General features: G+C 48.4%; 1 long non-coding RNA gene across 1 annotated transcript in view; it reads right to left on the bottom strand.

Moving 5' to 3' along the window:
• Window positions 1–3,771: 3,771 nt before the first annotated feature.
• LOC139026251 (uncharacterized) overlaps window positions 3,772–10,159 on the bottom strand; it is a 31,650-nt gene continuing 25,262 nt past the window's right edge. Inside the window, exons 2-3 of the long non-coding RNA XR_011477999.1 lie at window positions 4,405–4,444; window positions 3,772–3,800 (exon numbers count right to left, since the gene is read on the bottom strand). This is a non-coding gene — a long non-coding RNA (uncharacterized lncRNA). The remainder of the gene's footprint in view (window positions 3,801–4,404; window positions 4,445–10,159) is intronic.

Raw genomic sequence — 10,159 nt, 5'->3', positions numbered from 1 at the left:
GGGTTGGGTCCTGCACGGGGGGGCTGCAGGGGGGGGAAGAGAGACAGACACAGCAGGATCACTGGTCCTGAAGACCAGCTACTGGGCCCACCTGACCCCAATTCTCTATGGTACCTACTGTAGGCTCGATCCAAAATGGACGCCTAGTCACTGTACTGTGCTCTACTTCTGGCCAGAGCCCAATGACTGCCAATGAGGGGAATGCATGAATCTGGCTCCATGGACCAGTAGAAAGTTAGGAGTTTTTCCAACACATTATCACTGGCCAAAAGTAGTGCACTAGATAGGGAATAGGGTACCATTTGAGACTGGCCCATGTAAGTAGTCTACACTCTTTCAGAGGGAGCATGGATGGGCAGTGGAAATCAGAGAATGTTAGGGGAATAAAAAAGGGTAGATGGCTCTCTTAAAGGGGAAGTCTCCTTAAAAAAGGGACAGAGTTTTAACAGTCTAAGGACAAATATTCTGAAATTGCATCAACAAGACTTGTAGAAATAAATTCTGACTGGACAAAATGAGTTTCAGGGCCTTGTAAAAACAAGAGAGAAAGAGAACACAGATGCAGGATGTGGTGGTGGGGGGGGGGGGACTTGTTGATTAAATACTGATGATGATCGCTTCCTTACCTCCTTCTGACCTCTGTAAACCTGGTCTCGAATCAAGTCCTGAAAGAGAGAGAGAGAGAGGAATAACAGAGAATCACAATACTGTGAAGACTGCTAGTCAATCTAGACTCCAGACAATCGCTACAGGTCGGGTTATATCTTGGTAGCTGGTATAGTGGAACTGACAACGTTTTAACTACTTTGCAGATATGAAACAGACTAATTATATTAGTCCAAAAAAATAATCAATTTCCCAGTTTATGCTACAAAAACAACTTTATAAAAAGAGGTTTTAAAAAAAGTTATATTTGACTCAAAATGTTATGACGTACACTAAAAGGCATTGAAGTCAGAATAGATGAATGTAGTTCAACGCGTGATTAATATAATTCACCAAGACATTTCTTAGTGGTCCAAAACATATTGCTATCAGGTTGTAAATCAAGGGGCCTGGTACCATTCGGAATGACCGTCTCTGTTGTAAATCACAGCGGGCCTGGTACCATACGGAATGCACCGTCTCTGTTGTAAATCACAGCGGGCCTGGTACCATTCGGAATGACCGTCTCTGTTGTAAATCACAGCGGGCCTGGTACCATTACGGAATGCACCGTCTCTGTTGTAAATCACAGCGGGCCTGGTACCATACGGAATGACCGTCTCTGTTGTAAATCACAGCGGGCCTGGTACCATACGGAATGCACCGTCTCTGTTGTAAATCACAGCGGGCCTGGTACCATCGGAATGCACCGTCTCTGTTGTAAATCACAGCGGGCCTGGTACCATACGGAATGCACCGTCTCTGTTGTAAATCACAGCGGGCCTGTACATTCGGAATGCACCGTCTCTGTTGTAAATCACAGCGGGCCTGGTACCATACGGAATGCACCGTCTCTGTTGTAAATACAGCGGGGCCTTGGTACCATACGGAATGCACCGTCTCTGTTGTAAATCACAGCGGGCCTGGTACCATACGGAATGCACCGTCTCTGTTGTAAATCACAGCGGGCCTGGTACCCATACGGAATGCACCGTCTCTGTTGTAAATCAACAGCGGGCCTGGTACCATACGGAATGCACCGTCTCTGTTGTAAATCACAGCGGGCCTGGTACCATACGGAATGCACCGTCTCTGTTGTAAATCACAGCGGGCCTGGTACCATTCGGAATGCACCGTCTCTGTTGTAAATCACAGCGGGCCTGGTACCATTCGGAATAGCCCGTTGTTTGTAAATCCACAGCGGGCCTGGTACCATACGGAATGCACCGTCTCTGTTGTAAATCACAGCGGGCCTGGTACCATACGGAATGCACCGTCTCTGTTTGTAATCACAGCGGGCCTGGTACCATTCGGAATGCACCGTCTCTGTTGTAAATCACAGCGGGCCGTGGTACCTCATACGGAATGCACCGTCTCTGTTGTAAATCACAGCGGGCCTGGTACCATAAGCGGAATGCACCGTCTCTCGTTAGTAAATCAGCGGGGCCTGGTACCATTCGGAATAGACCGTCTCTGTTGTAAATCAACAGCGGGCCTGGTACATACGGAAATGCACCGTCTCTGTTGTAAATAACAGCGGGCCTGGTACCATTCGGAATAGACCGTCTCTGTTGTAAATCACAGCGGGCCTGTCAACTACAGTCAGTCAGTCAATACATTACACTGTCAACTACAGTCAGTCAGTCAATACATTACACTGTCAACTGCAGTCAGTCAGTCAATACATTACACTGTCAACGGCAGTCAGTCAGTCAGTCAACACATACACTGTCAACTAGTCAGTCAATACATACACTGTCAACTACAGTCAGCCAATACATTACACTGTCAACTACAGTCAGTCAGTCAATACATTACACCGTCAACTAGAGTCAGTCAGTCAATACAGTACACCATCAACTACAGTCAGTCAGTCAATACATTACACCGTCAACTACAGTCAATATAGTACATCGTCAACTACAGTCAGCCAATACATTACACCGTCAACAACAGTCAGCCAATACMTTACACCGTCAACAACAGTCAGTCAATACATTACACTGTCAACGGCAGTCAGTCAGTCAATACATTACACTGTCAACTACAGTCAGTCAGTCAATACATTACACTGTCAACGGCAGTCAGTCAGTCAATACATACACATACTGTCAACTACAGTCAGCCAATACATTGCACTGTCAACTACAGTCAGCCAATACATTTCACTGTCAACTCCAGTCAGTCAATACAGTACACCGTCAACTACAGTCAGTCAATACAGTACACCGTCAACTACAGCCAGTCAATACATTACACCGTCAACTACAGTCAGCCAATACATTACACCGTCAACTACAGTCAGCCAATACATTACACCGTCAACTACAGTCAGTCAATACATTACACCGTCAACTACAGTCAATATAGTACGTCGTCAACTACAGTCAGTCAATACATTACACCGTCAACTACAGTCAGCCAATACATTACACCGTCAACAACAGTCAGTCAATACATTACACCGTCAACAACAGTCAGTCAGTCAATACATTACACCGTCAACTACAGTCAATATAGTACATCGTCAACTACAGTCAGTCAATACAGTACTGTCAACTGGCATGTCAGTTCTGAGGACATTTATAAAATGTTCTATACATGTATAGTGTACTTTCCTATTTCCTCTCAGAGTAGTATCTGTTCTCCCTTCTAGATCTCATAACGAATCAGAATATACGGACAGATCCTAGATCCGCAGTCCACTCAGAGATGCTTTGTGGACACAGGCCCTGAACACAGAAACCCCTCCCATATGAGAGTTTTGGAAGCAGAGGGGGGGCGGTCGGTAGTGACAGGTGAGGGATCATGGTAGTGAGAGAAAACGTAAGGATAGAGAGTGATGAGCGAAACAAAGACAGACAGTGGGAGGCCAAAACACAGGTGGGAGGTGAGAACACACACACAATCACACAATACACACACATCACCACAATACTACAACATCACCACAATACACACACATCACCACAATACATAACATCACCACCAATACACACCAGAGGCACGCCACAGTGGCCTAGCTACCTCGGAACACCAGGCTCGGACTCAAAATCAAAGACTATGTCATTGGGGTAGGAGTATAGGAGGGGCTTGAGGTCCGTGTTCGGTGCTTCCTCAAGCAGCGGGCGGTGGGTGGGTCTGCAAGGGGGGGGCTGCAGGGGGGGGAAGAGAGACAGACACAGCAGGATCACTGGTTCCTGAAGACCAGCTACTGGGCCCACCTACCCCAATTCTCTATGGTACCTACTGTAGGCTCGATCCAAAATGGACGCCTAGTCACTGTACTGTGCTCTACTTCTGGCCAGAGCCCAATGACTGCCAATGAGGGGAATGCATGAATCTGGCTCCATGGACCAGTAGAAAGTTAGGGAGTTTTCCAACACATTATCACTGGCCAAAAGTAGTGCACTAGATAGGGAATAGGGTACCATTTGAGACTGGCCCATAGTAAGTAGTCTACACTCTTTCAGAGGAGCATGGATGGGCAGTGGAAATCAGAGAATGTTAGGGGAATATAAAAAGGGTAGATGGCCTCTTAAAGGGGAAGTCTCCTTAAAAAAGGGACAGAGTTTTAACAGTCTAAGGACAAATATTCTGAATATGCATCAACAAGACTTGTAGAAATATAATTCTGACTGGACAAAATGAGTTTCAAGGGCCTTGTAAAAACAAGAGAGAAAGAAACACAGATGCAGGATGTGGTGGTGGGGGGGGGGGACTTGTTGATTAAATTACTGATGATGATCGCTTCCTTACCTCCTTCTGACCTCTGTAAACCTTGGTCTCGAATCAAGTCCTGAAAGAGAGAGAAGAGAGGAAATAACAGAGAATCACAATACTGTGAAGACTGCTAGTCAATCTAGACTCCAGACAATCGCTACAGGTCGGGTTATATCTTGGTAGCTGGTATAGTGGAACTGACAACGTTTAACTAACTTTGCAGATATGAAAACAGACTAATTATATTAGTCCAAAAAAATAATCAAAGTTCCCAGTTTATGCTACAAAAAACCGACTTTATAAAAAGGTTTAAAAATAAGTTATATTTGACTCAAAATGTTATGAAGTACACTAAAAGGCATTGAAGGCAGAATAGATGAATGTAGTTCAACGCGTGATTAATATAATTCACCAATTTATTCTTGTGGTCCAAAAACATATTGCTATCAGTTGTAAAAGGAGGGCCTGGTACCATTCGGAATGCACCGTCTCTGTTGTAAATCACAGCGGGCCTGGTACCATTCGGAATGCACCGTCTCTGTGTTAAATCACAGCGGGCCTGGTACCATTCGGAATGCACCGTCTCTGTTGTAAATCACAGCGGGCCTGGTACCATACGGAATGCACCGTCTCTGTTGTAAATCACAGCGGGCCTGGTACCATCTCGGAATGCACCGTCTCTGTTGTAAATCACAGCGGGCCTGGTACCATACGGAATGCACCGTCTCTGTTGTAAATCACAGCGGGCCTGGTACCATACGGAATGCACCGTCTCTGTTTTAAATCACAGCGGGCCTGGTACCATACGGAATGCACCGTCTCTGTTGTAAATCACAGCGGGCCTGGTACCATACGGAATGCACCGTCTGTGTTGTAAATCACAGCGGGCCTGGTACCATACGGAATGCACCGTCTGTGTTGTAAATCACAGCGGGCCTGGTACCATAAGGAATGCACCGTCTGTGTTGTAATCACAGCGGGGCCTGGTACCATACGGAATGACCGTCTCTGTTGTAAATCACAGCGGGCCTGGTACCATACGGAATGCACCGGCTCTGTTGGTAAATCACAGCGGGCCTGGTACCATACGAATGCACCGTCTCTGTTGTAAATCACAGCGGGCCTGGTACCATACGGAATGCACCGTCTCTGTTGTAAATCACAGCGGGCCTGGTACCATACGGAATGCACTGTCTCAGTTTCAATGGCTCAATATTTTTGGGAAAAAACTTGACGAATGTAACTAAGGCTGTAACTAAGGCTGTAACTAAGGCTGTAACTAAGGCTGTAACTAAGGCTGTAACTAAGGCTGTAACTAAGGCTGTAACTAAGGCTGTCACTAAAGCTGTCACTAAAGCTGTCACTAAGGCTGTCACTAAAGCTGTCACTAAAGCTGTCACTAAGGCTGTCACTAAGGCTGTAACTAAGGCTGTAACTAAGGCTGTAACTAAGGCTGGGAATGACAATACAATCAAACTAGTAAGGCCAATGATCACAAGTCAGCAATAACGTAGCTAATAGGTTAGCGTATCTATCTATGTAGCGAGCTAAAAACACAGAGACTAACGTTAGCTAGCGAGCTAGCTGCTAGGAGGATGTCATGTCATTGGAGGAGGAGGTTAGTGACAGACTTTTCCCGTCAAGATTGTTTTTTTCGTTGGCTATACACAGCTAGAGATGCAGGTGTCATTGGGTAAAGCTAGCAAGAACTAGAACGGCTTATCCAGTTAGCATATCTCTCGCATTCGTAAATTCAGAGCGCAGAATAACTGATGAACTTAACACGAAACACCTGCTGAATATAACCGGGGTTAGTAAACGTTGGCAAAGAAAGTAATAGTTTAGTCAGGAACGCTGTAAATAACATGTAAACAGCTCTGCTAGGTGGGGTCAAATTGTCAGAGTAAGGTTGTGTCTGGAAGTAGCTAGCTAGTTAGCAAGCTAGCCAACTTTAGCCAGTTGTCCTACTTCCTACTTCCTGTAAACACACAGTCCAGTTCAAAGTGAATGATGGGAGGTCCTACTTCCTGTAAACACAGTCCAGTTCAAAGTGAATGATGGGAGGTCCTACTTCCTGTAAACACAGTCCAGTTCAAAGTGAATGATGACAGGCCCTACTTCCTGTAAACACACAGTCCAGTTCAAAGTGAATGATGACAGGCCCTACTTCCTGTAAACACACGACTGTATGTTCAAAGTGAAGGATGGCAGGCCCTACTTCCTGTAAACACACAGTCCAGTTCAAAGTGAATGATGGGGTAGAGAGATTGGTTTGCACGAGTGTTGTTTTTCCTTTGTTTGAGACGGACGTGTAGCTTTGACCTGTCGCCGAGAACGGACCGTTAGCTCTTGACTGTCCCCGAGACGGGACGTTGCTGAACCTGTCCCCGAGACCGGACGTTAGCTTGACCTGTCCCGGAGACGCGACAGCTACTGTCGGACGCGTGTAGCTGACTGTCCCCGAGCAGCGGCCACGGATTAGCTTGACCTGTCCCGAGACGGAACGTTAGCTTGAGCCTGTTCCCCGAGACGGACGTTAGCTTGACCTGTCCCGAGACGGACGTTAGACTTGACCTGATCCCGAGACGGACGTTAGCTGACCTGTCCCCGAGACGGACGTTAGATTGACCTGTCCCCCGAGACGGACGTTAGCTTGCCCTGTCCCGAGACGGACGTTAGCTTGACCTGTCCCGAGACGGACGTTAGCGTGACCTGTCCCCGAGACGGGACGTTAGCGTGACCTGTCCCGAGACGGACGTTAGCTTAGTGACCTGTCCCCGAGACGGACGTTAGCGTGACCTGTCGCGAGACGGACGTTAGCTTGACCTGTCCCCGAACGGACGTTAGCTTGACCTGTCCCGAGACGGACGTTAGCTTGACCTGTCCCCGAGACGGACGTTAGCGTGACCTGTCCCGAGACGGACGTTAGCGTGACCTGTCCCGAGACGGACGTTAGCTTGACCTGTCCCCGAGACGGACGTTAGCTTGAGCCTGTCCCCAGACGGACGTTAGCTTGACCTGTCCCCGAGACGGACGTTAGATTGACCTGTCCCCGAGACGGCGTTAGCTTGACCTGTCCCGAGACGGACGTTAGATTGACCTGTCCCCGAGACGGACGTTAGCTTACCTGTCCCCGAGACGGACGTTAGCTTGACCTGTCCCCGAGACGGACGTTAGCGTGACCTGTCCCGAGACGGACGTTAGGTGACCTGTCCCGGAGACGGACGTTAGCGTGACCTGTCCCCGAGACGGACGTTAGCGTGACCTGTCCCGAGACGGACGTTAGCGTGACCTGTGCCGAGACGGACGTTAGCGTGACTGCGCCGAGACGGACGTTAGCTTGACCCTGTCCCGAGACGGACGTTAGATTGACCTGTCCCCGAGACGGACTTTAGCTTGCCTGTGCCGAGACGGACGTTAGCTTGACTGTCCCGAGACGGACGTTAGCGTGACCTGTCCCCGAGACGGACGTTAGCGTGACCTGTCCCCCCGAGACGGACGTTAGCTTGGACCTGTCCCGAGACGGCGTTAGCGTGACCTGTCCCCGAGACGGACGTTAGCGTGACTGTCCCCGAGACGGACGTTAGCGGACCTGTCCCCGAGACGGACGTTAGCTTGTGACCTGTTTCCGAGACGGACGTTAGTGTGACCTGTCCCCGAGACGGACGTTAGCTTGACCTGTATGTTGGGTCTCTGCTGGTGTCCCGGTTCTAACCTGTATGTTGGGTCTCTCTTGCAGTTTGTTGCTGGTGTCCAAGTTCTTTGAGCACCACCCCATCACCCAGGAGGAGGCGTCATCAGAGGGCACCACCCCCGTGTCCGAGGCCTACCCGTCACTGCCCCCGTCCGACTCCACCGGGTGAGTCTCACAGCTGTCCTGATCCCGTTCTCACCTCGGCACAGTTGAAGGAAAGGAGACGAGGAGAGGAAGCCATTTTTAAGACTACTGAAACACAGACTTGATCATCTGCTATCTCCTTGCTAGATTCAATGTAGACTGGAATCTCTGCTAGTGCTTTGCCACATGTCCCCAGTGAGATGAACCACCTGTCCTCTCTCTTAACCGCTATCTGAAGCCAGGTTCCTGTCCCCGTCCACCCCCATCCCAGAGGTTCAACCCCCATCCTCCCTGACCACTAACCTCTTCTGACCCCCAGGTCCCTGTGCCACGCCAGTGTGTCCCCGTCCAAGTCCATCCCTATCCCCCAGAATTTCAGGCCCGGAGAAGAGGACCACAGGAACCAGTTTGGACAGAGAGATCGCTCGTCCTCCGCTCCCAACGTCCACATCAACACCATCGAACCCGTCAAAATAGACGTAAGTCCAACATCCCCCTGTAGTCTGTGTGTGTGATTAGCTCAGACAGTCCCCCTGCTGGAGACAAGTAGTACTGCTAATGTAGTCTGTGTGTGTGATTGCTCAGACAGTCCCCTGCTGGAGACAAGTAGTACTGCTAATGTAGTCTGTGTGTGTGATTAGCTCAGACAGTCCCCCTGCTGGAGACAAGTAGTACTGCTAATGTAGTCTGTGTGTGTGATTAGCTCAGACAGTCCCCCTGCTGGAGACAGTAGTCTGCTAATGTAGTCTGTGTGTTGTGATTAGCTCAGACAGTCCCCCTGCTGGAGACAAGTAGTACTGCTAATGTAGTCTGTGTGTGTGATTAGCTCAGACGTCCCCCTGCTGGAGACAAGTAGTACTGCTAATGTAGTCTGTGTGTGTGATTAGCTCAGACAGTCCCCTGCTGGAGACAAGTAGTACTGCTAATGTAGTCTGTGTGTGTGATTAGCTCAGACAGTCCCCCTGCTGGAGACAAGTAGTACTGCTAATGTAGTCTGTGTGTGTGATTAGCTCAGCAGTCCCCCTGCTGGAGACAAGTAGTACTGCTAATGTAGTCTGTGTGTGTGATTAGCTCAGACAGTCCCCCTGCTGGAGACAAGTAGTACTGCTAATGTAGTCTGTGTGTGTGATTAGCTCAGACAGTCCCCTGCTGGAGACAAGTAGTACTGCTAATGTAGTCTGTGTGTGTGATTAGCTCAGACAGTCCCCCCTGCTGAGACAAGTAGTCTGCTAATGTAGTCTGTGTGTGTGATTAGCTCAGACAGTCCCCCTGCTGAGACAAGTAGTACTGCTAATGTAGAATGTGTATGTGCCAGCATTAGTGAAAGGCTTCTAGTGAAGCGGGTGCTCGTCTGGGTCAAGTTGTGTACTGTAATGCTTGGCCAAATACCACATAGTAATCATAATTTTATTTATTTAACCTTTATTTAACTAGGCAAGTCAGTTAAGAACAAATTCTTATTTCAATGATGGCCTACCCCGGCCAACCAGGACGACGCTGGGCCAATTGTGCGCCGCCCTATGGGACTCCCAATCACGGACGGTTGTGATACAGCCTGGAATCGAACCAGGGTGTCTGTAGTGACGCCTCTAGCACTGAGATGTAATGCCTTAGACGCTGCGCCACTCGGAACCCCTTAAAGAGGAACTGACAGCGTTTTTAGCAACGTGAAATCTTATTAAAATCTTTTCATTTACACCCCAGGAAAGAATATTACCTTTTATGGTAATTTCACCTTTTTATAAATTCATAGAATTTTGGGGGCATTTGTAAAAATTCTTAGAGCAATGTAGAGTGGGAAAAGCGGTCGTGTGTTTGGACAATTAATAGACACTGCAGTAAATAAATCCATCTGTCTCATCCAGGACCAGAGTCCACGCAGACCGGTGCACCATAGCCAATCAGAGCTACAGTAGGCCTTTATACAAACAAGCCATTTGCACAGAGACCTGT

Source organism: Salvelinus sp. IW2-2015, unplaced genomic scaffold (genome assembly GCF_002910315.2).
Source record: "Salvelinus sp. IW2-2015 unplaced genomic scaffold, ASM291031v2 Un_scaffold4206, whole genome shotgun sequence".
In the NCBI taxonomy this organism is placed as follows: Eukaryota; Metazoa; Chordata; class Actinopteri; order Salmoniformes; family Salmonidae; genus Salvelinus; species Salvelinus sp. IW2-2015.
Note: the sequence above shows the minus strand (reverse complement) of the source record. Positions and strands in the feature narration are given on the sequence as shown.